Genomic DNA, 27,886 nt, shown 5'->3' on the forward strand with positions numbered 1-27,886 from the left:
ATAGCCCAAGAAAATACAGTCCTCTCTTTCACTATGGACACAATAAATCAAAGCCAGTAGAAACTTAAGCATTTTATTTTCTGACCATACCTTAGCCTACTCATTTCTCTTAAAGGGTGACAGAATACTTCTACGGGCCTAATGGGTGGCTGCCTTGCAACTCATGAAGCCATTTGTAACTGTACAAAGTGGACACAAAATGTGATTTCTACTTAGTAGCACTATACATTCATTTCCTACAGCTGTAAACAACTACATTACATGCAAGGTGTCCCTATCGTGACCTCTTTTCTGAAATGGCCGGTAAAGGCATCAATAGAGAGTCCTGTTAACAGCAAAATGAAGCATCCTTTAAAATGAACTTCATGTATATTATCAAGCATCTATATCACTTACATTGCTCAGTAATTACTTACTTTGGCAGGATTTTAGCAATCAAGAGGTATGAGAGGCTCTGTGGTGTACTATTATTAATATGGGTAAAAGAATCCAAGAAACAAGGCACTGACAGTAAGAAAGTATACCATGTAGGTTTTAAGTATCTGGTTTAGGCCTCTTACTGCTACTGGCAACTGCTTATGCGTGCTGAAAAGATGCTGCTTACCTACAACTGCAAAACACTTGACGATCTAGAAACGATAGGAGGAAGCTCTGCCTAAAAATTAGGCCAGCCTTTTCATATGTGACTAATGAAATCTGTGTGCCTTCACTTGCCAGTGTCCCAAGCTGTGACACCTGACATGCACCTAACTTCCAGCGGATGGATGGTCACTGACTCACCGACCCCTGCTTACATCAAGAAAGATGGTGGGGCCTTTAGAGTACTGTTCTCACATCTTAACAAAAAACCATGCAGGCTAATTGAAAATGACTTCTCAGAAACAGGGATACAATATAACTTTCTAAAATCAGCTTGTACTTTACCCCACCATTTCATTCAGAACTAAGAAATATTATTCCAGAGTTATCTACCATAATTCTGACATAAAGAAAAATGGGGGGTGGGGTGGGAGGGAATGAAAGAAGAGTAGGCAATCAATGGGAAGATGCTGAAATCGAGAGTACCACCATGGTAAAAAGCTCAGGACAGTGAACGTTTGGAATAAACTCTGCAGCATCCTTGGAGTGTTGGGTACATAACAGCATGGTGAAGAACAAGCATTGCTCTTTTATCGGAAAAAACGAGCGCACTTCAGTTTCCACTGTTATAATAACTGTTATTATTTCTGACATCCTTTTTTTTTTTTTTTTTTTTTAACATGCTGATTGCAGACTGGAAGTCAGAGTCGCACCTGGAGACAGTGCTGCACAAAAACTACCGCTTCATAAGGGTAAGAATGCCATGTGTTTTCTCCTTAAAGAACATAAAGGGCTGACATTGCCTACTCTCAAACCCCAGCGAACATTAATACGGTGGGCCGGCGTACACGGTACGCTTTCACGCTCCAGTTTGGTTCCTGCCGGAGAAAGGAGCCCTTCCAAAAAAGTTAGACTACATTTCCGCAGGGCTTTTCTGACACCCGTCAGCACAATCGCCACGCAGTCACCCGAAAGCTGCTGGCCTCACGCTGTCGCTTTGTCCGTGTCAGCCCGCGACTCGCACCAATTCTCTGATGAATTTCACATCCACGCGGCCGGTACCGTACGCGGGGCACCGGGCGGGACACGGGGCGTGGGGCGGCCGCCGGCGTTACCCTCCGCTAGTACTGCCAGACGAGCGCCCGCCGTCTCCGTGGAAGGCGGGTGCGAGGCCGCCGCGCTGCTGAGGGCCTCTCCGCCACGCTCGGGCGAGGATCACCGAGGCAGCGGGCACCACCCGGTGCTCCGCCGCATCCCCGCCGCCCGGAAGCCTCTCGCCAGGTCAGGGGGCGACCGCCGGCCTGGGCCCGCCGGCCCGGCTCCCCCCCGGGCGGCGGGGCCGGCTTCCCGTGTTTACTCCCCGAGCAGGGGCTGTGCGGATGCGCTGCTGCCGCCCTCAACTTCTCCGCTCGCCGCGGCTTGGCCTCTGAATGAAGCCCGCCCAACTCGGCGGAGTAAGTTACCGGGGGGGCTGCGCGGGGGGCGGCCGGCGCCGAGCGGGGCCGGAGCGGGCCGGGCCGTGCCCGCCGCCCGCATCCCGCCGCCGTTACCCCGCGGCGCTGCCCGGGGCAGACGTAGTTTACTCTCGCAGCCCTGCCCGGGCGGCCAATGGACAGCGGCTGCCGGCGCCGCGGCCGGTACGGCTCCGCGCTCCCCTGGGCGCCGAGCGGCCGGGGTCCCCCCTGCTACCTGCCCCGCTCCGCCGCCGCCGCCGGCGGCTCCTCGAACCCCCGCGCGGAGCGGAGCGGAGCGGAGCGGCGATCTTTGTGTGAGTGTGTGCGGGGAGTGTGTGCGCCGGCGGCTCCCTCGCGGGCCGCGGGTGTAACGGCGCCGCTGAATGGCTGCCGAGCCCGTCCCTCAGCGCGCCGGCCAATGGCGGGCCGCCTTATATCCCGGGGAAGTGTTGTGGCGCTGCCCGGGTTGCATGGCTCTGTGTGGAGCCGCGTTCCGCGGGCGCCGAGGCGGAGGGGCTCCGCCGCCGCGCGCCGCGTCTCGCTCCGGCCCAGCGGCGCGCGCTGCCCGCCCGCCCGCCGGCCGGCCCCGCCGAGGTGAGTGCGCGCTGCCCGCCGCCCCTCCGCAGGCAGCGGCGGGCGGGCAGGGGGCTGCCCTCGCCCCACACTGTCCCCTCCGCGCCCCAACGGCGGGGCAGAACCCCCCCTACACCCCCTCCCCGCCCCGGGCCTCCACACCTCCCCGAGGCGTCGTCGGCCGGGAGGGAGGCGCGGAGCTTCCCCTGCCCGGCGCGGCGGCGGGTGCGGCGGCTCGCAGTCACTTTTCCTCCGTCTCGCCAGCCTTGCCTGCGTTTGAAAGTTTGGGCAGGGGAGGACGGGTGGGTCGGTGCCACCAGCCCTCTGCCCAGCCGGGAGGGCAGCGGCGACCGGGGGTGCTCGACCGGGGCGGGGGCGGGGGGCGAGGTGAATTGCGATACAGCGCAGTGCATTTAAAAAAAAAAAAAAGGCAAACAACAAACCCGAAGAAGAAGGCGGCAGGGGTAGGCCAGCCAGTGCCAGGCTGCGTTTGAAACCAGGCACCTCTCGCCGCCACAGAGAGAGAGGCGAGAGCAGCGGCGGCCGCGGCGGAGGAAGGGGAAGGAGGGCGAGGAGGAGGAGGGATAGCCATCGGCCGCCGCTCGGTGTGTGCCTCCGGGGGGACTTGACAGGGAAATCGCGGCATGCAGAAACGAAACTTCATCCCGAGGGGCGGCGAGGCGAGGCGCAGGGGAGAGTGCGCGGATCGGTATCGGCTGCCGCCGGCCTGCGGGGGGGGGCTCGGCGCCGCCGCCGGGAGAAAGGGGGGGGGGGAGTATATGAACCCCGGGGAGGGGAGGCGAGGGAGCCGATCCGGCGGCCGCACGGGGCGGGGGGGAGGGCGGGAGGAAAAACCAAGCGCCGACCCCGACAACAACAGCGGCCGGGCTCGGCCGGAGAGTTGGGCTGTGCGTTTTCCGGTAGTCATCGGCGATGCACCCGGGGCGGCGGCGGCGGCGGCCCCGGTGGGCAGCGGGGGGCGGGGGCGAACGGCCCTGCCGGAGTTTCGCGTGGATGTGGGATTATGTTGTGTCAATAAGTTTAAGGTGGAGAGGGAGAAAGGGAGGCGGGCGGGGGCCGGGGCGTGGGGGGGGGGGAGGCGGCGGCAGGCCTCGGCCGCGCGAAGTCCTATTTCTGAAGGTAAGTTGTGACATTGGGTGGTCGCGATGACAGAAAACTTGGCGAGGGGCGCCCCGCGGAGGGGGCGGCCGCCTCGGGGGGGGCTCTCTCCGCCGCCGGGAGCCGGATGGGTGCTCGGCTGTTATTTGCTGCTGCGAGATCGGGTCGCTGGTAAATTACAGAAAGCAGCCCTCCTCCTCCTCCTCCTCCTCCTCCTCCTCCCCCCCCCCCCCCCCCCCCCCCCGCCAGCCGCTTCGCTCTTCCTCCTCTCGGGTTTATTTGCAATGTATGAAACTTGCATGGCTGTGAGGAGAGCCGATCCAGTGTAGGTTCGCGAGGAGGAGGAGGAGGAGGACGGGGAAGGAAGGGTTGGAGGCAGGGGAAGGGAGGCAATCGCGTTAATCCCGGGCGCCGCACGGCAGCAGGTTTGCGTTAGAAATATCGGTGGCAGCCCGCCGCCGCTGAATGAGGAAGGTAAAACGAAGCGATGCGAGAGCCGCCGAGGCGACATGTACGGCGGCGGGGCGAGAGGCACCGGCAGGCGGCTGCCCGCCCCCTCCCTCCCTGCCTGCCTGCCTGCCTGCCTGCCTCCTCCCTCTCTCCCTCCCTCCCTCCCTCCCTCCCCGCCGGGGCGGGGAAGGACCGTGCCCGGGTCTCCCCCGCTCGCCGCCAGCCGAGCCGGGGGGCTGCGGGGCCGTAACCGTGTGCGGGGCGGATTCGCGGATTCGCCACTTTTTCCGGGGGAGGCCCGCGGTTAAAAGTTTTTTTCCGGAGGTGAGTGTGCGCGGGGAGGCCGGGGCGCCGCCAGGCCGGCGGTGGTCACTCGGGCCTGGGGCGCCGAAACCATTGCCCGTCCTGCTGGTGACACGTCCAAGTCCCGCAGCCCGGCGGGGCGGCGGAGGGGCCCGGCCCGGCCGCCGGGGCAAGAGCGGGGTGCCGGTCTCCATGTGGCTCTCACGGCGGCGGCGGCGGCACCTCCTCCTCCCCGGTGGCAGCGGCGGCGGCAGCAGCGGGATCATCGCCCGGGCCCGCGGGGAGGAGGAGGGGAGCAGCAGGGAGGTGTTTGCTGCCAGCCTGCCTCGCCAGATCCCGCCGGGGAGGGCAGCTGGGAGGGCCGGGGAGCCCCCCGCGCCCCCTTCCCGCGCCGCCGCCCCTTCCCTGCTCGCCCGCCCGCCCCCAAAGGTGTTGTGCAGACTTTTCCCCCGGGAGGGTGAGATTTATGCGCTGCATTATTGCTCCTCTCCTCCCCCCTCAAAGCAAGATGGACTCTCTCTTCTCTCTCTCTCTCTCTCTCTCTCTCACTCACTCACACTCTCTCTCTTTCTCTCCCCCTCTCCCTGTGTCTTGTCAGCCTCCAAGATCGACATTTTGTAACTAAGATGCAAACTTGATGGTGACCGGGGGGGGGGGGGGGTGGGCCGCGACACGGGGGGGAGACGGGAAAACCCTGGGTCGTGGCGGTCTTTCTCCATATTTAATACCTTTTCTTTCCACCCCACCCCGGAGCCCGGATTCCGGTGGCCCTACACTTTGCACGGGCGGGGGCGGGCGGCGGCTGGAAGCGGCGCTCCCCCCGCGGCGGCCGGGGGTCTCGCCGCTCTCCCCGCGGGCTGCGGTGGCGGCGGCGGGGCCGGCTGGGCGGGCGCAGGACGCCGGGCGGCTCGGCGGGGCTCGGCCCGAGGGGGAACGGGCATTACCTGAAACTGTGGTACAGCCTTGCAGCCGGCCGGCCGTCCCTCTGCCTGCCTGCCTGTCTCCCTGTCTCCCCGGGTGGATCTCGTACCTGCAGTCTGGCGGCTTATTCTTGTTAATTTGGCGTTGTTTGGCTTATCCACGCGCGAGGATTGATCGCTCACTTGTGCAAGTTCCCGGGGGTTATTGTTATGGATGCCTCCTTGCAGATGGTGGTCAACTTTCTGCCTTTTATTTTGATAATACGTGCGTGTTTATCTGGGTGTGCGTGTAAATAATTACGTGATGCATCCCTGTGTGTACGTATCTGTGTCTGTGTGCGCATAAACGTACATCCCTGTGTACGAGAGACACAGAGGGAAAATAACCCACCCTGCTGATGCACGCTCAGATGATTTGCTCCGTTTGCCCAGTCCTGATGCCCTTTAAAGACACGGTGCATCTTTTGTTTGCTCCTTAAGGTTTCCCACGACTGTCATCTGCTTTTAAAGACAACTTATCTGGGTGGGGGGAGAGGAGGAAGCAAGTTTCAAGTTTTGGGATCTTTCCTCTTGTTGGCCTTGTGGTGAGTTGCAACATTGTAAAATCATGGTGTGCTCATGATGTGCCTTTATTTGATACTTTATAGGTCACTATCACATGACAAAGGCTTTGAGACAGCTTCGTCTTCGTCTGTCTGTAATTTCCATTTGCCTTCCTGGGTAAGTATGTAAACTGTACACACGGAAAAAGAACTCATTTTTTCTTGATAAGGTAGAGGTCCTTGCGCTGCCACTTTTTACATGGAAGATGCTTGTTCAGGATTTAGTGCCTCAAAGCATGTCTTCTCTACGTGCTCATAGCAACTGCTAGATTACAAAATTTGTATGTAGGGGTGGGTCTGAATAACCTGAGAATTAAAAGGTTGGGCATATTCAGATATCTCTCCACTTCTTTTTTTTTTCTTGTTTTTTCTTAAACCTTGTCTTGTAAGGATAATCAGCTGGTTGACTTCAGACAAAAGTTTTAAACCAAAGTAATGTTAGAATATGCAAAGTGCAACACACAGGTCGAAAACTTAATGAGAATGTAAAGTCCTTTTAATATTCAGTGGTAGGAACAATACGAAAATATAAACAGAATGGGTGGTTAGAAATCTCTGGAGGCCAAGCATCAGTGAGAAATTTAGCAGAACTGTATATTACTGCAACAGGAGTTGGTTCAATTTTAACACGTGAACTAAGCTAATTAGAATCGCAGCCATACTCTTTCTGTGGTACTGTTTTTTTCTTTTGGCATTGATTAATGCAGGTACCTATCAATTTGAAAGATGAATCTAAATGACTAATTTATTAGTATTCCTAAGCTTTCAGGTACACAACCTTTTTTTCTTTATCTGTATGCTGGGTAAAGTTTTTGATGCCTTTTGATGGGTTTGACATCTTTTAAGCTGAAGTAGAAGTGGTAGTTTAAAGATGATGTAAATTTGTGGGGTCACATTCATAGATGACATAAAATGAGTGGCACTTGGAGCACTTGTCATACAGTTGCCTGTGGTGGCACTGAACTGTATTTGGCCCAAAATGGGGAAGTGGGAGGTAATTTTTTTTTATTGTACTATTGTGTACATAATTAAAAACAAGACAAGACATGTATTTGGGGTAAGCTTAGTACTCATAAATGCGAATGATTAATAACATACTCTTGACCTTTTCCAGGCAGTGTATAGCAGACATAGGATAAGTGATGGTCCCAAACACGCTGACTCGAAGGGGGCTGTTGGGAGCAGCTGTTCTGGTGTGATACTATGACCACAAAACTAGTCTTAAGGCAGGAATAACCACTGTAGGGAGATAGCTTGAAGGGAGGATTCTACCTGTTCTCCAGTTCCTGTGGAATTATACCCAAATTTCAGTTTTTCAGATTTTGTGGGCAGGGAAGATGGTATGTGTAGGTCTGAGAGTATAAACACCAAATTACATTACTGAAGTTCTTTGACGGACTAGTTGCATAGGAGAATATTCTTTCAGTTTTACAGCATTACTGACAAGGATCATGTTCTGTGTAGAGTAATTGGTGCAACAATTTTTACAAAGTAAAAATGCATTGGGAAATTCAAAAACTGGCAGATAGGCTTCAAACTGTTGTGCAGAGTTGAATACAAATGTGCTGATTTCTGAACTTAGTTTTCTGTGTTCTCAGGTAAGAGTCAGATTAGAGTGCGTTAAGTGCCAAGGACTTTTTCTTTATTTGGAGCAATAGTTAAGCGTACTGAACAAGAATAGCTCGGGGACCTTGCTTCATATACTATCTTCTATCACTGTCTGGTTTTAATTTTATGGAATGAAGTCTTTTGGATGCATGGAATTTTGATCCTAGAAATGAAGCAGTGGTTGTAATCTGTCCACAACTTCAACAGCAGTGGATCTCGATTTTGTGCATAGTGCTAAATGTAGGGTTTACCTGATGTTGAACTGGTGTGAACAAATTACAAAGAAAAGAAGGGTAGGGTATCTTTTTGAAGAAAAAGGCATATTAGAAGCTTTAGAGGAAGAGGAGAAATAAGTATCTTCTTACCTTAAGAAAGGTAATAAAAATAACATGCCTAGTTAAGGGGAGAATAGAGATTTCATTAGATTTGTCCATGACTAGAAACTTCCATTTACTTTAGAGAGCTTTTATTTTGGTAAAAGCAAAGATTTCTTTTATTATATAGTTCTCAGTAAAGTAACTGTTCATGAATGGAGTTTAGTAATTCAGTCAGACGTACAAGAGAGACACCTGGGTTCTGGTCTTGATTAACAAGTCCTGGTTAACAAGTGCAGTGCTGAAGTTCACAGCCTAAAAGGCGGTGAGCTGCTTTGCAAGGGACCTTATGAATGCTTCAGAAATCGGCCAGTTGTCTCAAAAGTTTGTTACATCCTACAGTCCCTCATGGCACACCAAGCCGATAAACCATTTCAAGCAGACACACAATTTAGCAGAAACGTAACTGGTTTCTGTGTTGAGAAAAACTCAAAATATTTAAGAAGCTTTCCCTCAACGCTTTTGAGGTTTTGGGGGGCTGCTTGCCATAAACCTGTCGCCTGCAAAACTTACACTGGTTTCAGCAGGAGGTTTATTTAGGAAAGGAGTGTAGGAGTGATGGTGAGAGGAATTTGTCCATGTTTATTTTTCCATTCAAGGAAGAAAACCTTTCTCTTTCATAGCTGTTGTGTGAATAATTAAAGATACTAAATGTCAGTTTTCCACATAAAATATCAGAGGTAATCATGCAGTTATTTTATAACTAACATTTTCCCTTTTCATCCAAAATGATCGTAATACACGTTGTTCATAAATTAGTTGTTACATAGCTTGCAATCCTGTAAGCATGTGAATATCTTTAAGCAGATGACAAATTGTGTTAAATTCACTGATACAATTGCTCGCATTCAGAGCTTAAAGTTATTCCAGGTTGCTGCTGCTCGTGGTCTGCAGACTGAGGGTACGCGGTGTATTTGAAGCTCAGTCAATATGGCATAGGCAGGGCAGTCTTCTGGCATAGCAGAGTGGTATGAAAAAAGGAAGTTTTGACCAAGCGAGCTGGGGAGAGTTACTCTTCCACTGCGCATAGCAGCGGGGAAGGTGCAGATGAGGTAGACGAGACCTGCGGTGTGCAAGGCTCTGCTGTTATGTGAAAGCTGTAAGTGCACCCTGCAGTGAAATCTGGGCAGCTAGGAGGTGAAACACGGCCTCTCTTTCGATGGTATGTGGCATGTGCAGTGTTCAGGCCTCCCTGTTTATTTGAAGGTGGCTCCTTTGTGAAGGAAGGTGCTATAGGTTACAGTTGGACCTGAAATGACACTCTCATTTCAATTTCTGAGTGTGCCACAGGCTGTCTCTGTGAGCTCTGGCAAGTGAGGTAGTCAAAACCAGGGGCCACTTTCCAAATTTTTGGACCCAAAACTTCCAGTGCCCTGCCAAAGGGGTGGCCCGCTGCAGCTGCCGCTGGAGTCAGCGGTACTGCCGTGGCCTGCTGGTGTTTTCCAGGGTCAGAGTTTATTCCTGGAAGCACAGCCATATGTCCCTTTGCCACCTGCAAATGAAGACTAATGATACTTCCCTGTATCATTAAATCATATGGTGCCCCATGTATTGGAACAGTTTTCCTGGTATGGATAGTGTTTTACCTTACTGTTACCTTAATTTATGTTTTCATTATTACTTGGGAGTCTGTAAAACTGGATTGAGATAATTGTCCTGTGTATTAAAAAATTATCTTGAGAAGAAACAGGAAAAATTCCCAACTTTCTGACTTCTGTAGTATTGACTTGATTTCTTTTTTTCTACCATGTTTCTCCCCTTTCCTGGGGTATCATTGTCAGAAGCTTTTTCATTCTGTATTATGTCAAAAGATTATTAGGACTTACTTCCTTATTTTATTTTTATTTTTTAAGATCAGTAATGATACAGTGTTTCTGTCTGAGAGCAATGTGGTGAGCCTGGTACTAGTGGACATGTGAATTTCACAAGCGACTCCTACGGCTGTCACCCTTCTTAACAGTTTCAGAATGGGTAAGACATGAACCAGCGTTAAGGATTTCTCTTTCTTTAAGAATGGCTTGATGGGCTGCTGTTAGATTGCGTTGTTTGGAAAAGGAAAAAAAAGTCATCTTAGTCTCTCCATAATAATGATATTATTAATAATTGGCAGTTGTATGTATTGCCTTATTCATGTGCCTGTGTCCTGTCTGGTGAAGTACATCAGCCATGCTGTAATCACACACCTCAAAACGGTAACTTTTATTCCTGTTTTAGGCATCTGAGATAGAGAGCAGTAAAGGAGCATAGGCTTGCAGGTTATCATTAGCAGGGAATGGAATAAAATCTGTATCTGACTCCTTAGTTTTGTGTCCTTTCCCTTGGTGTATGCTGCCACTCTGAAGCTTCCCTGGTAAATGCCTGTCTTGACATGTGAGTAGTTTCACTGTGCCAGGTGGGCATCTTCTGCTAATACTCAACTTCCATTCATAATTTTACTTTAAAAAAAAATCTCACAAAGCACCTTCAGAATAGTGTGAATTTACTGACTTTCAGTTTGGTTATATTTATTGACAGGAGAGTCTAAAGTAGGAGGAGAGCTTACTTAAGAGTCTTTGCCACTAAATGTGGTATTTAAGCTGCTGTGTATATTACGCTATTTATTATATTACACTATTTAATATTAACTTTGTTGTGTTAACTTTATGAAGTAAGGTATTGGTTTTCGTAGTGAAGTTTTTAAAATACGCATTGGTCTGAAATAGTTCTTCGCAATTAAATTATTTTTGTATTCATGTTACTTTGACACACTGGTAGTATTGTGATAAATAGGGTAACTTACTAATTTGAACTTTTATTTCTAAACCTGATAAATACGTTTCAATTTCAGATTGTACAATTTTCAGATTTGCTGATTACTAGTGTTTTGTTACTGAGAATAGGGTTGGCTTTGATTTTAAAGTAGGTGTATTTGAGGAGGAAAGCATACCTTATTTAATGCCTGAGCATAGACCTAATTGTAGTATTCTCACAATGATAGCAGCATTTTAAAAATTTTTAATATTTATAAATTCAATTACATAAAAGATGAATTAACAAAGAGAAAAAGCATGGTTTTGACACTTTCCAGTGTTCGTGCCTTTTCCTTTATAGCACGCAAATGCATAATGTAATAGCAAGTCCTTACGAGCATGGACAATTCAGCATGTGAAAATAAACTAGCTTCAGGCACATCTGAGTACAAAGAAAGCTAGTACAACAAAATTTCAATTTTTAGTGAGGGGAAGGAAAGTTAACAGAATTTTATGAGACTGCACTAAGAAAATCAGTTGCTTAGGAAGCATGGAATTTTTATTGTCAGAAATCTTACACGTGGGTGTTTCGATATAAGAGATTTTATAAAATGTAGCAATTGCTGAAAATAAGAAACAGCCATTTTATTGACCCTTCATGTCAGAGAGCTTCATTCGGCAAAGATAAAAATAATTCAGTGGACTTGCACAATATGGGATCTATGGAACTTAATTCAAGTGGGAGCTCTCTTGACAAGAAGCTTAACAAGTCCTGTCTACACCTTCCCTTCCCTTGTTGAGGGAAAGTGGGAAGGTGCATGTTCCCTCTGCCTGTTTGTTGTTTTCTGTTTGGGTTTTTGTTACGATTTTTTTTCTTTCTGAAAGGCAGTATGTATGTAACAAATTGTAGTGGACTCTGCTTTGAGACATTGTGAAACCACACTAACTGCATGCCCAGTTGTGGGGTTACTCCCCTCTTGTGTAGGTGTAGCAACAGGAGTATTTCTGCCATCCAGGCTCTCAGGAGGGCCTTTGTCCTGCTCTTCTGAAACCCAGAGTTCCCTGTGGCAGGGCTGGGTGCACACGTTAGAGGCCTGCTCCTTGGTGCTGTTGATGGGAGCTGAACTGACTGGCCTATGGCAGAATTCAAGTGAGAAAAGCTTAAACCTGGTCATGGGCCACTGGTAGGATGGGTCTTGGGCTGATGACTATACCGTACTGTGTTGGGCAGTACTTTACAGCTGTTGGGTTGGTGGATTCGAACCCATACCTTTCAGTTCTTTCGCCAGTACGTCTTTTTTGCCAGCTACATAAGGACTTTTAAGCATATGCCTTGTCAGAAGTTATCTGTCTTTTTATTTTCTTTTTTTTTTTTTTTAATTTTTCATTTGTACCCATGTCCTACACAATCAGTACTTAACCACCAATGGGAGTGGGTAAGTTATGTCACGCGATAATTGTTAGGATTATATCTCTTGCGCTAGAATAGTAAGTCTTCGGTCTTCAGCCTGTGTGTTCTTTTATGAAGCAAATAATCCTAGGTTTTTGTTTGTGTATGTGAGAGAATGCATTATTTTGTGGTTGTCCACGCAATATTTAAGAGAACAACATGATGAGAGATTTGGAGACAAAGCTGGATAAAGAAGATCTTTGGAGAGAATGGAAGGAGTGAGGGAGAAATTTCTTATCTTATTTTAGCCTCTTCCATGTAAAGTAACTCCACAAAAGTCAGTGGAGCTGAAACGTTGTGATGTTCTGTCTGTCTGAAAGTTGAGAGGAAGTTTCTCTTTTCTACTAGGTTGATGAAAAGGCTTTTTTGTGGTTGGCCGTGTTTGATTTGCTTTCCACAAGTGGTCTTTGAGCAATAGCCATTCTACAGTGAACCCCATCATGCTGATTTAATTTTTTTTTTTCATTACGGGGTAAAGTACAGGGACATCAATGTATCTTGTCCTAACTGCTGAAGAGCTCAATCCTGCAGCTACAACCGTGCAATTGGATTCTTGAACAAAAATTCAGAACCAGAGCTGCAGTAGCAGTGTGCACCCCTTCACAGATCTGCTGCTTGAAGTTGTTGGTGGCCCGTAATTCTTCAGGAAAGCTGCAGATTTCACATTATTCTTAATTATTGATGTGCAGATACTCCTGCCCGGGTCATGCACCTGTTGTACTCGGTGATCAGCGCACAAGCTTATAGACATCCCCTGACCTGATGGTGAGCAATGCAGGAAAGACTAGGAGTAGAGATGGGAATAAAGGCATTGCTGAAATACTCAAGAGTTCCCATAAATGAGAAGAGGGTGGAAGAGCATCAAGTGTGAGACTGCAATTTGGTAGGTGATACATCTTTTGGCACGTGTGCCATTTTGTTCAAGTATGTGTGCTTCCCAAGTTGGCTATATGGAAGGCAAAGAAAACAGTACTGCAAATCAGTGGTTGGAGGTGATGGATTTGTAAAGGAGTAGCGTTACCACCTCCACTTCGTTAGTAAGTCTGGCTTCAGGTGTTCTTCCTCTTCGCAAAAAGTTTCTTTATACTCAGATTTCATGTTGAATAGTGCAAACTTCCTGCCTGGTTCAGTTCTAATCAGTGAGTGCTCGATGCAACAGACTTGTAAGTTTCAGGGTTTATTTCTTGTTTGAATGTGTCTGTAACTTTTTTTCCTTATTGAAGTGTCTTTATTTGTATTTCTTCCCTCTAATTTGTTTGAGATACTCTTTCATACATTGTGTTAAACATCAGTCATCAAGTGCTCATAATATATTTTGAAACAAGTATGCAAAATTGCAGCATGATCCAGCACTGATTACAGAGCTATGGCATACGAATTAATAAGAAAATAAAAATAGCATCATTAATTTCCAGCTGCTTTTGGAGAAACAGAGGTGTTTATGGGGGAAATTTGGTGCCTGCAAAATGAAGAGTGACAAAACTGGTAGCGAATATATTAATGCAAGTAACTATTCACAATTTACTTCCTCTGTTCTGTCGATTAAAAATGTCTTCCAGTGCTGAAAGAGTAAGCAAAAGCTCCAGCGTCGTTCTTTTAAAACTGTTGGACTAAATAAAGAGCACAAGTGTCAGAATTAGAGCAAGGGGAGGAAGTTTTTGACTTTATTTCTTAGTATAGAAAACCTTAAATAAGAAAAGTAACTTATGGATATCTAAGTGTAACGGTTGATTGAATGTGTCCATTTCCCATTAATATGAGAGTGAATTGCCCGTGTGTGGGGAAAATTATCTTTTGTTTCCCTTGGTAGTAAACCAGTATTTTCCTTGCATCTCTTGTATGTGTTTGCTTGTGCTCATCTGTCTTGCCTCAGCATTTCATACCAAAGCAGCTGAAGGTAAATAAAGTGACCCAGGCAGAATCTTATCTCACCACAGTCTGGACCATCGATTTCCCTTGGAGGAAGGCATTGAAGGGATCTGGATGCTCAGTTGCAGGTTCTAGAATCTGCTTAGTTTGCTGTTACTCGGGGCTGGCCTGTTCTTCAGGTGGAAGCTTCAAACAAAGCTTGGGACCTGCGTGCCTGCAAAGTCTTCCTGGATTTTAATCAGCAAAGGAAGATCCTGCCCTCCTGAGAGACATGTCTAGAGGAAACAGATTATTTATTTATATAGCAAAGTGGACTCCCGAGGACGTCCCTGTCAAGCTTTCTGTTTCGCTGCACCATGTGCCGATGGGGCCAAAGTGAGTGAGAGGATGCTGGAGTGCTGGGAGGGAAGCACCTGAGAAAACTGGCCAGATACTGTGTTTTGTCTAAGAATTGTCCTGCTGGTTTCTGTACCATGGGTGATCTAGTTTCTTGCTTTCCTGGATGGACGCACAGAGCTGCATTTGAAGTTTACTGTTATTCTTTGCTTATGGAGACAGAAAGAGAGAAATCAAAACGGGAGGTGAGGCAGTCATCACAGACATCTCCATGCAGTTGGTCGCAGGAGAGAAGGTGTGTTGGTTTAAGCCCTGCTGGGACCGGAGACCACGTTGCCGTCACCCCTCCCCCACCCTCAGCCGGTCAGGCTGGAAGTGAGGCGCAAACCCCGGGTTAAAATAAGAAGAAATGTAACGCAACAGTGTGATAAGCAATCTGAACAACAACAGTAGCAATGATAATAGCGATAAACAGTAATAACAGTAAACAAGACAGAAGATATACAGAGAAATACCTCAATGGTTACAGACAGCTCGCTTGTGTGCTCCCCTTCACCAAAGCCACAAAGGAAGAAGTTCCCGTGCTTCCAGGCCAGGACCTGACATCAGTATGGTATGAATAACCCCGCTGGAGATCCCTTCCCCCTTCTCTGCTGGGGAAACTTAACCCTATCCTAGCTGAACCAGGACAGAAGGGCACAGTGCAGGTCTTCCAGTGAGGACAATATGTGTTCTCTTATTCAAGGATCCTAGGGAAAAAAATCTTGTGGAGCACTAACAGGCTTTGCAGAGATTGAGCAGGCCTGAAGGAGAGAGTCAGGGCCAGCACAGTAAAAGCAGGGAGGTTTTTACACCAGGTATTCCTTGCCCTTGTGAGCCTCTGTACATACGCTTATGTGTGTCTATTGGCTTGACATTCCAGTTACACCTATTGAACCAAGTTAAATCATGATTTCGGTCAATAAACACTTGGTTTAAATGGGTGCTTTTAATCTCATTTTGCTTTGGTATTTTTGTATTTGTTTTCTCAGAAGCAATCTCTATTTGTGGATGACGGTTAAAATGTGTTGCTAAATATAGCCTTTACTCTGAATTTGGCACTACTTTTTTTGTTAGTTCAGAGGATGCACCGTATGCCTGCACGCTTTCCAAGTGATTACATGGCTTATATGCATTTATTTAGAGTGCAACTGTTTAAGAAAGTTTTGATTTAGGACATGACGAATTATGCTTTTTTCCTAATTGTGGTCTTTAAAATTGTCCTATTTAAATAAGCCACGCTTATGCATGAACGCACACATACGCACAAGTTAATGCAAATAGAGTTTGCTCTTAAAATTTAAATATTATCCTTACTAAGGCAACCAGCTCTGCTGTAATGGAACGTAAGCTTTTAGAACTAGTAGAACTCAAACTTCTCTGCTTTGCTTTCTCAGATGAGGAAGAAAACAAGTGATCTTGCTTTTTCAATTCCCAGTTAGTTTCTCAACTGTACACCAAGCTCTCCTAAGTGAGTTATGGAGCAAAGACATTTTCTCTACAAATGCAGTGGAAGTTACTACTGTCAGGTAACTTAGTTCTAAACTTACTACTTGTTCTTGCTCCTTTGATGAAGACTTACCTGTTCGGTGTTTATAGTTTTGACATCCAAAAATTGAAATTTATTTTTAATTTAACATAAATTGAGTTATAATATTTAATAGAATTTAACATTGGTTTATCATAGTTTAAAGATAAATTGCAATTAGGTATTTTTTTATTAAAATACATTTAGCATCAACAACAGATTGAAATTTGGATCCGATTTCTTTGTTCACAAAGGATTAATTTGTAACTGTTTCTGTTAAGCTGAATATATTGATGACTTCGGTATCCAAACTTTATAATAACAGATGCCTTGGGCAGTATCTTCTGCCATTAAGGAATGCAGAGTAGCTTACTAGGTGACACTGTGGCTATACTAACTTTTTGTCTTCATGGGATCTAGACCCCTCTGTAGCTTCTAGCAGATACAGATCAACAAATACCAGTCTGTTTACATAGAGACGTAGTTAACATTAAAAAAAAAAATGTTAAGTGATTATTTTAAAATTATTGTTGCAAGCTTTCCTCTAGACTATGTGGCATGTGACTGTGACTTTAATGGTTGAGGGGAGACTTTATAACTTCCAGGAATGAATCTAGCACCACTGGTGTCCAGAAACCAAAAAGTGAAACCAAGTTGGTTACTAAATGCTGACTGTATTGCTAATGTATTAGATGAAAGAAGAGTAAGGAAGAAAAAAAATATTGGTAAATATGTCATAGCAACTCTGTGGGCTAACATGGGTAAAGAATTCTAACCCCCACCCTACCAAAATATTAATAGCATCTGGGCAGAGTCAAAGAGCTTGATAACATGTATTGACTCTGCAGCTTTGCGCAGTTTTTCTGCAGCAGAGGAACTGTGTAGCAGTATGTGTGACAATTAAAGGAATGCAGAGTTAGACCTCAGGTAGTTGAAGGGTTGTTCTCTGAGATGTAGAGTGTGTCTGAGGCCTGGTGGCACAGTTACACAAACTACTCTTATATTGCAATTTTGTGTCTGACACCCCCCACCCCCCCCACCCCCCCCCAAGGAGGAGTTACACACTTCAAGAAGTGTTTTTATGGCCTTCTCTCCCCAGGGCAAGCATCAGCTTTGTGATCCTGTCTTTGTCTTGTTTTGCCATATTCTTTCCTATCAATGTATAGAGTATTCAAAGTCTCAACAGTTACTGTGGTCTTATATAACTAAATATAAAAAGATAAGATTAGAAGGCTAAGTAGAAATTAGAAGAATATCGAAGCAAACGTCAAAATGCTCTTGTAGGTCACAAATCTTTAAAACAATCCCTTTTTAAAAAGAAAAAAACCCTACCTTCCTTAAAAAAATGAAATGGGAAAACCACTGAGTGTTACCTACTCTCTTTCTTAAGAAGAGAACAAGCCAAAGAAAGATGAATCACTTGCACTGAAAGGGTCATCAGTTGCAGATTGTCATTTTCATACATTTCACATGCATTTGGTACAACATCAGTAAGAAGGTAAAGCAGTTGCATATTTAAGCAACTTTTCTGATGAAAGCTGTTCTTTGCTGAAGTATTCATGTTTTATGAAGCTGCCCTAAAACAATTACCTCTTAGCGTGTTTAAACATAACGTTTTACTAATGCAGCTGATTTTATAGTTACTGCATTTCTATAGGATTGAACTACTCTTTTTCTAACTTGCTTTTTGCCCCCCTTCCTTAGACATGTGAAATGTTGAGGCTTTCTTCCCTTTGAGAAAATAAGTATTTGAGCCAAGATTTTCTCAGGAGATTTGGTATCTTTGAGGGTGATCTGTCTAAGATGTCTCTGAGAAGCCTGTTACTCAGCATGTGCTTAGCAGTGTTTTCCTGCTAGTTTACATTGAACTGGGCTACTGGTCAGGCTAAAAAATCTGGATACAAAATTCACTTTGATCTGAATTCAGAGTTAGTGAGAGCTTGTGCAGTTCCACTGAGGCTGCTGAACAGAATTTGGCTGCGTTAGTCACAGGGATTGTGGCAAAACCATCTAGGAGCTGTGCGTGTTTAAAGTATTTCTGTAACTACATCAGTAACACTTGGTGGGAAGAATGAGGCACCCTCGATCCTTTTTCTTTTTTATATGGGGGGAGGGGGCTTGGTCCCATCACTGCAATTAAAGCTCACTTTTTTTTCCCCTTTGCTTTGGAGAGTTAGTCAGATGGATCAACTTAGTGAAGTAATCCTACTAATAGTCCATATTTAGATGACAGGCCAGTCTTTTTCATGAAACAATTTTACGCTCAGGAACGTCCAGAAAATCGTATCTTCACAACCAGAAATGTTTCTGCTAGTGCTGAACCAAACTAGTGTTGCTGCCAAGCAGTCTGCTTTCATGGCAGCTCTAGCCAAGCATAGAGGGAGTGGAAAGGCAGGTGTGCTATCTTAGTCCGAGTGCTCCAAGTTTGTATAAGGTAAGCTGCAGGGGAATATCCTTTGCAAACTATCTTATGTATTATTCACTGTCTGCAAAATAGATTCTGTCTCTTTACCAGGTACTTCTCCCCTCACACCCCCAAAGTGACAGGGGCGACTAACCATGTCTGTGATTCCTCCATCTCCCATCCAATAAGGAGCTATGCTGTTACCTGGGAGCTGTGCCACATTAAGTCTAATCACTGTCATGCTGAGTTCAGTGAGAACTTTGCGATTGGCTTCAGTGGAAATAAAGTCTGACTTGTAAGAAAACTTTAATGAATTTCACTGAGGATTCTTTATGGATCATCTGTACTTTACTGGTGTAATACCGGTGATTGGTGTGAATTTTACTGTTGTACAAACATGGGTTAAAGTATGAGCATGGATACAGTAACCTTAGAGTAAACATACAGTATGCCACTACAACTCTTTAAGCTACGGAGACCAAAAAAAGCAGCAAAATCCCTTTCACAAGGGTGTGCTTGCCTTTCTGTGAGTTTGCTTTTTAGCTCCTCGAGGTATGCTGCTATGATAACTGGTGTAGAAGTGAAGTATACACACACAAATTGCCTGCTAGGTATAGACTAGTATCCTGATGCTGTAGTACTTGTTTCAATTGTGTTCTGGTATAGCTGAAATAAGACTATTTTCTAAGGTGAACAAATTCATAGAATAATGCATAAATTATACTCCGATGGTGTTAGGAGTGAAGAAGAGTGATCTTGGAGTGAGCTTCTAGTAAAATGTGTCCCAGTCACTGAGTGAACTTCTTGACATACGACCTGGGACATAAGCAGTGCTGTATCTAGTACAATTTACTATTTAAGCTCAAATATATTCAGAGGGGTGGGTGATGTACCATCTCTGCACTTATATTTTAGCAAGCAAATGAAAGGTTGGCACTTTCTTCTAGGATTCTGGCAAAGGGTGAAAATTATGCTGGCTGGAACAGGAAAAAAACCCCACTGGCTGGTGCTGCAGTTTTTACCATTAACTAGTTTCATGGTCTTGAGCAAGATTCCTTCCTCTTTCTTTCTCTCTCCATTTACAAACTTGGGATGGTGGTTACTTCTTCCTTTGTAAAGTGTGCAGTCTCTTGAAGAAAACTTGGTACTGAGTAACAGGACAGAAAGTTGAGAAGAGTTGTCCAGATTTTTTTTTTCCAATTACTCTGTGTTGGCTCTATCATGGCATAAAAAACCAGTTGTATTAATTGTAGTGGTGGTGTTATACTTGGGGAAAGTTTTACACTGAAGCTCAGTTTGTTTTTAATGTTTGTGAAGATCTAGAAAAGATGCCTGCTTCTTTCTCTAGAGAGATGGACTTCAGGTTGACTTTTAGCATTTTGATCTACCAGAGGGTCAAAACTATTAACTTTAGAAAGAAGTATATAAACAAAGTCTTTAAGAGTGTGTACTGTAGGACACAGGTGATGGTGTCATTTATGTGTTACGTATTTTGTTAAACAGCACATTATTAGGGTGTAATAACACTTTGCTCTCCTATTGTGTACTTTTACAGGCACCAACTAACTACATTTTAGAAACATTTCAGAACCAGTGTTACTACCCCCGTTTTTCAGATTGCAGAGTAGACCCAGGGATGTTCAGGTAAGACCAGATGGCTGGTGGCAGAACCAAGTACAGAACTCCTGAACTTCCTGCAACTTTCTGCATCACTGTTAGGTTTATTATACCAGCTACCTCTTTGCTACTAAAATATCTGCCCTGTGTATGTGCACATACTCCTTTTCCATATTGGTAGGTGGAAAAAAGTTAGTGAACTGTCATCTATTGATTTCAGGCTTACAGGTTAAGTAACTTGGTTAAGTGAACTTACCAAATCTGTTAGCATCCAAGTTCAATTCAGAATTATTCTTCTACATCTGAGAGCTTGTCCTGCATGATAGAAGCATAACCTTGTAGGTCAGAGTTACTGGGCCTGGTGTTTTGTTCTTCCAAGCCAGGGTCTCTTCTTAACTCAGTTGTGTGAGCATTGCCCTCTGTTCTTGCTACTTCTCTGAAAGTGACTTTTGCAGGGATGCATAAGCATGTTCTGTGTGTGATCTGAGATGTGTGAAGATGATAGAAGCATATTTATGCTGGTTCCAGGCATGAGCTAAAATGTCCTGCTGCTCAGAAGGGCTTCTTAGGCCAGACTTAGGTCTGTACTTACACATTTCAGAGTGTTTGGTTCAGCTGTCTAGCCTGCGCTCCTTGCTCTATGGATTGGCACTAGTGGTCTGGGAGGAAGTCAGCATTGTGGCAATGTGGGGTTTTGTGGGGCACTTTGTAGTTCAGGTCCCAAGTTTAAACTTGTAGTTTCATAGTAGTAGGTCAGTAACAAGGAAGCCTAATGACTGTCTTTTAAAGTAGATGAGACGGAGTATCCATGGATCCCGTGCTTTCTTTTCTTAGGCTAGTACCATTCGGAGCTGTGGACTTCTGTGCTGACCTCGAGTTTTAAGCATGTTCCACTTTTTCTCATTTGGTACCCAGTCTTGATCATGGCAGAACTTGGTTTCACAGAAAATTCTTAATACCTTGTTACCTTCCGATTTCAGATTCAGCCATCTGTGTGCTATACAGTGAAATAAAATGATAGAGAGCTAAGAAGATAATCAGTAAAACTCCCAAGGGAGTTATCCCCCACCCTTGCTCTACAGTTCTACTGTAAAAAAACTAACAGTTGGGGGTTTTTTAACTGCTGACCTTTTTTAAATGCTGCCAAACTTGCATCTTTTGGACTGAGTTTTTCCTGGTTTGGGCTTATCTTTAAGACAAGGGAGGTGTAGGGTTTTCATCTGAGGGAGAGGGAAAAGAATTACTAGAATAAAAATATCTTCAAGAAAATAAAAATCCTGAAAAACAACTTCTAAAAAAAACAGCAAAACAAAAAAGGGGGAAACAGCCTATCGATCTTAAGGAGCTTGGCCTGAAGAATGCTGGTCCTGCTTACCATCCAAAGAACTGATTTTTATTTCACAAATACAGAAGTTTCATGTTTGGTTGGTTTTTAAGAATAGTGCTTCAGTTGTGGATCAGGCAAAGATCTTTATGTAGTTGATTATTTTAGGGACCAGTGCTGCATTGTCTCTGTCATTGCAGTCTCCCAGAGCTATTGTAGTTGCAGGACTGAAGCCCTACGTGCAGCTAATCTTACAGGGACCTGATCCTGCTCTGAGACATTTTGGCACAGATGCTTGGGCTTGTGCACAGTTCTGGGTAAGCTGTTGTGGCTTGGCATCAGTGAAACAATGAGTGAAGATGGATCTGATTGTGGATTCCGGTTTATGAAGCAGTGAGGTTCCTCTTGGAAATCTGATAAGACATGTTACATACAGAAGTTTGTAAATTCTGTAACCTGAGTGATTTTTAGAGGTGTTCCTCAAGCAATAGAGATAATTGGGTTCAGAGTTTTCCCCTGCTCTGCTTATAATGTAAGACTAGACAGTTGACAGTGAAAGAAAGTCAATAAGGGTATAGATAAAATAAAAACAGAAGAGGTAAGTGGCCCAATAGTGTTTTGGTGTTTTTCAATACTTCTTCCTCCAGTTAATACATGAATAAAGTAATTAATTTCTATAACTGCTTGGAAAGTTCCCTCAACAAAACTTTACAAAAGTCAAATAATGTTTTTGCAGAAAAAAAAATATTCTGAGAAAAAGTAAAACAAATCTTACCCTGACAGCTAAGGAGTAGTGTTTCAGATGGGAACCAGGCTGAAAGCATGCTGTGGTGCCTCCTTGACCTGTACCAGATGCTTCTGGCTATTTAGAAAACTTGTAACTTTAAGCAAAGTTAGTGCTGGTCAGTTTTTGTTGCTGGTGTTCAGAATGCAGTGGGCAACAGTGAGAACTGAAAATCATCAGGTCCTTTTCAGTCTGCTGCTGCTTAGGAGTGCTGTTATTTTCAGGTCCAACTAAGTTACCCTGAGGAGAAGTCCTCTTCTTGGTGAGTGTATGAGAAGTGTGCCTATGCTGCCACTGGTTTCAAACTGTCCTGAAGAACAAGGTAGTAGCTCAACTCCCTGGCACTGCAGTTAGACTGCTATGGGCATGTAGGCAAGCAGAAAGTTAGCACAGGGATCTTCCTGCTGCATTGGTAATGCTGCAGATTATAGAACTAGTAGAGAAATTAAGTGGGAATAAAAGGGTATGGCAGGATACGATTCACCTGTATCAAAGTGGAATTTCTTGTAGGGTCCTAGTATGTTTTATGGTGTTAGAGACCTGCAGTGGGTGTTGGATCTGATCCATTCTGGTGCTAGAGCATGCTGTTTCTTTTTCTCTGTAGCCAAGGACTGAAGGTGCCTCTTAGATACATGTCTGCAGTTGCAGTGAGACTGAATTAACATCACGGTACTCCAGAGCAGGGAAAAGGCTGAACCAAATAGTTCCTGAGGAGGAGATGTCTGTGCTCCTAATACCCGGAGTGAGGTAAGAGTATGGTGGTACCTGGGCTGTCCTGCCAAGGTGTTGGCTCTGTTGGGGGTGGGTAGGGTGTGCCCTGCAGTTCACATTCCCTGATCATCCAGATTGAGGACTGTCTTCTAGAGCTCCCTGGCTCTTTGTCTGTCTGGCTTTTCCTGTAGTAGAGATTGGGATGGGTAAGGACAACTGTGAGGAACACTTTGGTGTCTTCCAGACAGTCAGGACACAGACACAGCTCAGACTGGGAGGGGAGGGATTCTCGGTACTGGAGCTGAGGTGTGGTTGGAGGTTGTCAACGGACACCTCTGAACTTTGGCTTCTAAGCTAATTGTATGGCTACTAGGACTATAGGAGGAGATGAGGAGAGTGAGAAATATGATGGCTATGAGAGACAGCCCCACTTGTGAAGTTACCAGGGAAGCTTGGGAGATTGTAAAAATTTTTATACAAAACGACAAAATTTCTGTCCCTCAGGTATACTGTGCCAACTCAGTTCATTGCCTGACATTTTGTCATTGTTTCAGCCTTTGGAAAAAATGCATTCTGCTTATGGATGAAAGAGGACATTCCTGCTGTATTTCCTTTGGCTGTGGATCTCTAATTATTGTTCTTGAGTTTATTTATGAGCTACTGAGGCCTTTACTAGAGATGATTTGCTTGTGACGTCAGGAAGAGCTGTTCCTGTTTTGAGTCTGTTGACAGTTTTTCCTTTCCCAGAAGGAAGTTCCACGGAGTGAAGTTTGCTACAGTTGGCATCAAGTACACAGCAGGGTGGTTCTCCACCAGGTTCAGTGAAGCAGTTGTGGGATGATGGGGAGGGGAAGAAGTGCTGCCTAACGGTTCTTGCATTTCTTTGCATCTGTAACAAATTACTTGGTACCGAGAATAGAAAGGAACAGGTTCACTGAGGCTGTTGATCAGGTTCACGGAGTCACATTATCTGCACTCCTCTGTGCTTTTTCATTTCTGAGATCTGGAGCAGCAGAGGTTTTGCTTAGATAAAAAGAGAACCTCCTATCTTTTCTGTTGTTTGCAGCTGCTGTTGTCTTTTGCACTTCCATAGAGTAGGTGTGACGAGTTACCTGTCCGAGGGGCAGTAGGTGACATGTAAGAGATGAGCATGAAGATCCATGGATCTTCACCTGCTTTTTATTGTGTTGAAAAAGTTCTTCCATTCCAATTGTCTCATTCTTCTTTGTAGAACTTCAGTCATTAAGTTGGCCATGTGGGGTGGAAGGGTGTGAGGAGAGAAGACTTACAAATACAAAGTCAGGTTGCCGTTAAAAAGTCATCATGTGGAGTCAGATCTTTTGGGAGAACTGGACATGTGTCACCACCATGTTAGAAATTAAACACATGCATAATTCCTTATAAGACTAAGGTTATTACTGGGTTTCAAAATTGCACCTGACTGCAAGGATTTTCATAAATTCATACTATTTCTGTGTGGAATTTATTTCAAATATGTGAAATTTACTATGGGTGGCAAGTATTTGATCATAGTGTTATTTTAAACTTAGATACATCAGCTTCCAAAACTTAGGATTCTTGACATATATTGAAATATTTAAAACACCTCCATGAGATTACTAAATCCAGCAGTTCAACTATATAAACAATGCTAGGAATAATGAACCAGAAAATATTCAAAATGGCATGCCCTTTCCATAAATATTTCTCTCTTACTTCTTACTTTAACATTCACCATGATGAAACACAAGGAAAGTAACTCCTGAATGTTTATTTGTTTTAACTGACTAGCTTGCTGCTGAAACAAGCTTTTAGGGAAGTCCATGGAGTCCCACAAGGTGGCAGGAGCTAACTAACTGTTCTGTACTAAAGCCATGGTCTGAAGAAAGCTAAAGGTAATAAACTGATTTTGCCACTTGCGTGCATTCAAATCATGAGCAAGTTAGACCAAAATTTCAAAACCCCCCTTGTGTAGGTGTTTCTTGGACTTGCAAATAAATTGGGCAAATGAATGAGATTCTGTCCTCAAGAATCTTCCTTCAAAAGAGAAAGCTTAAACATTCTTATTTTGTCAACAAAAAGGACCTTTATTTGAACGCAGTGGTGGCTAGTTGCTTGTGTGAATGAAGGGAGAGCAGAGATGAAGCCATGCAGGGACGTGCTAGCATGTGAGGTTCACAGTTTAACCAGTTGGCAGTGGGTATCTCGAAATTGCAAACTCACCTTGGCATTGTGGAAATGCTGATCATGAGGTGGGACATGGCTGCTGGGGCTGAGGGACTGTGGAAATAAAGGACTTAATGAAGTTTCTGCTGCTTCAGTGAGCCCATAGAGATGTTTTTCTTTGGAAACTCTGAAGAATCAAAACAGCATTAAAAGTATCCAAGTTTGGGGATTATTAGAAGTAATCAAAATAGCTCATCCTAAGTAGTGAGACTGTTGGCTAATATATAGAGCATAAGGTTGAAATTTGTTCCTTTCTCTTCTCAGTGCCCCAATCTTTACGCTGCTGGAATTGTTATTTCACTTTTTCTTACTTTAATTTCCTCTTACGTGCTGCTGGTCAGCACTTCCCTGAAACATTCTGTGATCAGGATATAAAGCACTGCAAAAGAACAAGGGGGTTAATCGGGTATGTCTCATCGAAGGCACGACTTGAGACCTGTGGTTGTATGCTCATGCTTGCTTAACCTTGCACTTTGCGTTCTAAGTCTCTCATTTTGGTAAAATCTCTCTGGCCTGCCTTAAAAAAAATCCGTGGACTTTAGGGTTTTAGTTGACAGAAGTAATACTGAACAAGACAGTAGTAAGATGAAGTGATTGACCCTGATTCAGTAAACCACGAAGTGTCATTTTTGAGACTTGTGAATCTCTTGATTTGTGTTAAGAGATGTTATTTTAAATCAGTAAATGTCCATTTTTATGTTTCTGAATGAGAGGACAGATCTGTGTATTAGGTATCTTTGGGAACTTGGACAGCCCTGTTTATGTGGGCAGGCAATGCAATTCAGTAGGACTAAGGTGCAATAGAGAATAAGTAGCTTTCTTAACCAGTAGGCAGATATTAGGAGTAAAAATAATTAAGCTCTTATATGAAATTTCAGTTTCTCCCACTTAGTGTCAATTGCTTGTCATTATGCTGAAGAAAAAGAATCTTAAGCATTTGCAATGGTATATCTGGAATAGCCATATGAGGTGAATTAAGTGGAAATTCTTCCATGCCTGTATATGAAATAGTGTTTTCTTTTTCTAGTAATGACAGAAGCAACTTAAGAACATTTAAAATGAACTCTGTAGTGAATTACAGACCTGTTGCACTAGCACACATTGTCTGGTAAAATATCTACACGTTATTTTACTGATAGGGGTGACAGGACAAGATGTAGAGGTGAGCCTACTCAGCAGCTGCTGTAAAGCAGTAGCATACACCATTGTCTTGCCAAAATATGGGAGCTTCAGAAGCATTTCTTTTTATACTCCTATTTGCAAGAATGCTTGAAATTTAGAGAAATCTTTATTGTTAGGGCTGACCTGAATAATTTTAGCAGATGCAGTCAGATGATGCTTATAATTTCAAAGTCAAAATGTTGTGATTTCCAATGGTTACCTTTCACTTGCCTCTGATTTGAAAAGAATTTTAGTTCTTACATAAACATCCTAAAATAATGATTAGGAAAGTAAATAATTAAGCAAGGATTCAGCATTTGGTGAGCACATTACTGAAATCTGTTTTATGCGGTTGAAAAGGCACATGGTTTATATAGTTACGTACCAATAGGACTGGACTGACTATCAGTATTTAAATTAAATGACTATCATCTGTGAATTATAAGGCAGTTGGTGCTTACTGAAACAAACTTAGCTGTATCTGTCATTACTTCTATTTGAATTTTCAGTCACACAAGTCAGATAGATGCCTTGTTCTCACTGCAACTCAGAATCAGTGGGTCACGTTGACTTGAAATACTCAAAAAACCCCACTTATCTGTATGTAAATATGATGAAAGAAAACAGTTTTAAACTTTGAGATTGCCAAGGTGTCTGTGCTCCACAGTGCTTAAGTGTAGCTCCTGTATGCTATAAACATATGAATCTTGATGTGGCTTGCAGAGACTTTGCTACCACTGTGTATTCACAATACTACAGCAAGATGAATCTTAAGTTTCTTTAGAAAACTTAAGGTCAGTGATTATAATAATAGCAGGGGTAGAAAGAGTAGTGCAAGCAACTTGCTTTAATTCAACCACAGAGAAAATACCCTGTGAAAGAAAAAGGCTCCAGATTATATAGTAATGTATGTCTTATTGGGCAGAGTGGTAGCTTTCCAGAGAACAGTGGACACTGGGTGGTGTTTCTCAGCAGTGATAAATAAATGATTATGAGAGATTTCTGCTTTGTCATACTTAAAATTATTACAGTGAACTGGGGGGCCTAGTAAAGATTACTGAATAGTTTGGCAGTTGGTGGCAATTGCTGTATAACTCCAAATTAATCACAATATTACCAGAGGAAATAGAGGTGGGAGGTGAGGAGGACTACACAGGACATGTTCCTCTCCATTGTAAATATCTTCTTCCAGGAAACCCAGGGTCTTCCCTTCCTATCTGACAAACCCTGTCTTAAATGTCTCAATTATTCTGTTGGTTTTAGTTAATGCAGGGACAATTGGAGTCATCCCATCCACCAGGTCCCCTACCGAGGCGCTGAGTGCTTTCTCTTCTCCATGACCTCCTTGGGGATGCAGGGCATCACTGGCCTCTGGTGAATGCCAAGCTCAACTAAAGATTCCAGCTAGATGAACAGGCACATACAGAGTGCCGTTTACTAACAAATCAAAGTTTTCTCCATCCCTCCCGAGTCTGATTTGCAGTTGGATTTGAGGGATTTTGAGATCTAGAGAGCTGGCTGTGTACTATGTGGGGTCTTTTAAAGAAAAACTCAAAAGATTCTTTGCTACCACCTTTTTAGAAGCATTGTAAAACCCAACCTGTGGATAAAACCTGGCATAATCTCAAACCTTAAGGGTATGTCTGCATTGTAGACCACTGTGTTTTGTAGTTACCTGAGTGTGCTTTCAATAAAGTAGAACAAGTATCAGAAATGGTTTGGCATG

General features: G+C 44.5%; 1 protein-coding gene across 4 annotated transcripts in view; it reads left to right on the forward strand.

Annotated features, from left to right (window-relative positions):
• The first annotated feature begins 4,370 nt into the window (after nt 1–4,370).
• The window catches only part of BBX (BBX high mobility group box domain containing), a 148,048-nt gene continuing 124,532 nt past the window's right edge, over nt 4,371–27,886 (forward strand). For all 4 annotated transcript variants that reach the window (XM_074898697.1, XM_074898717.1, XM_074898707.1 and 1 more), the window contains exons 1-3: nt 4,371–4,499; nt 6,046–6,118; nt 22,667–22,809. The gene's annotated coding sequence lies outside the window, so the exon portion shown is untranslated. The remainder of the gene's footprint in view (nt 4,500–6,045; nt 6,119–22,666; nt 22,810–27,886) is intronic.

The sequence above is a fragment of the Athene noctua genome, chromosome 1 (assembly GCF_965140245.1).
Source record: "Athene noctua chromosome 1, bAthNoc1.hap1.1, whole genome shotgun sequence".
NCBI classification, from domain to species: Eukaryota; Metazoa; Chordata; class Aves; order Strigiformes; family Strigidae; genus Athene; species Athene noctua.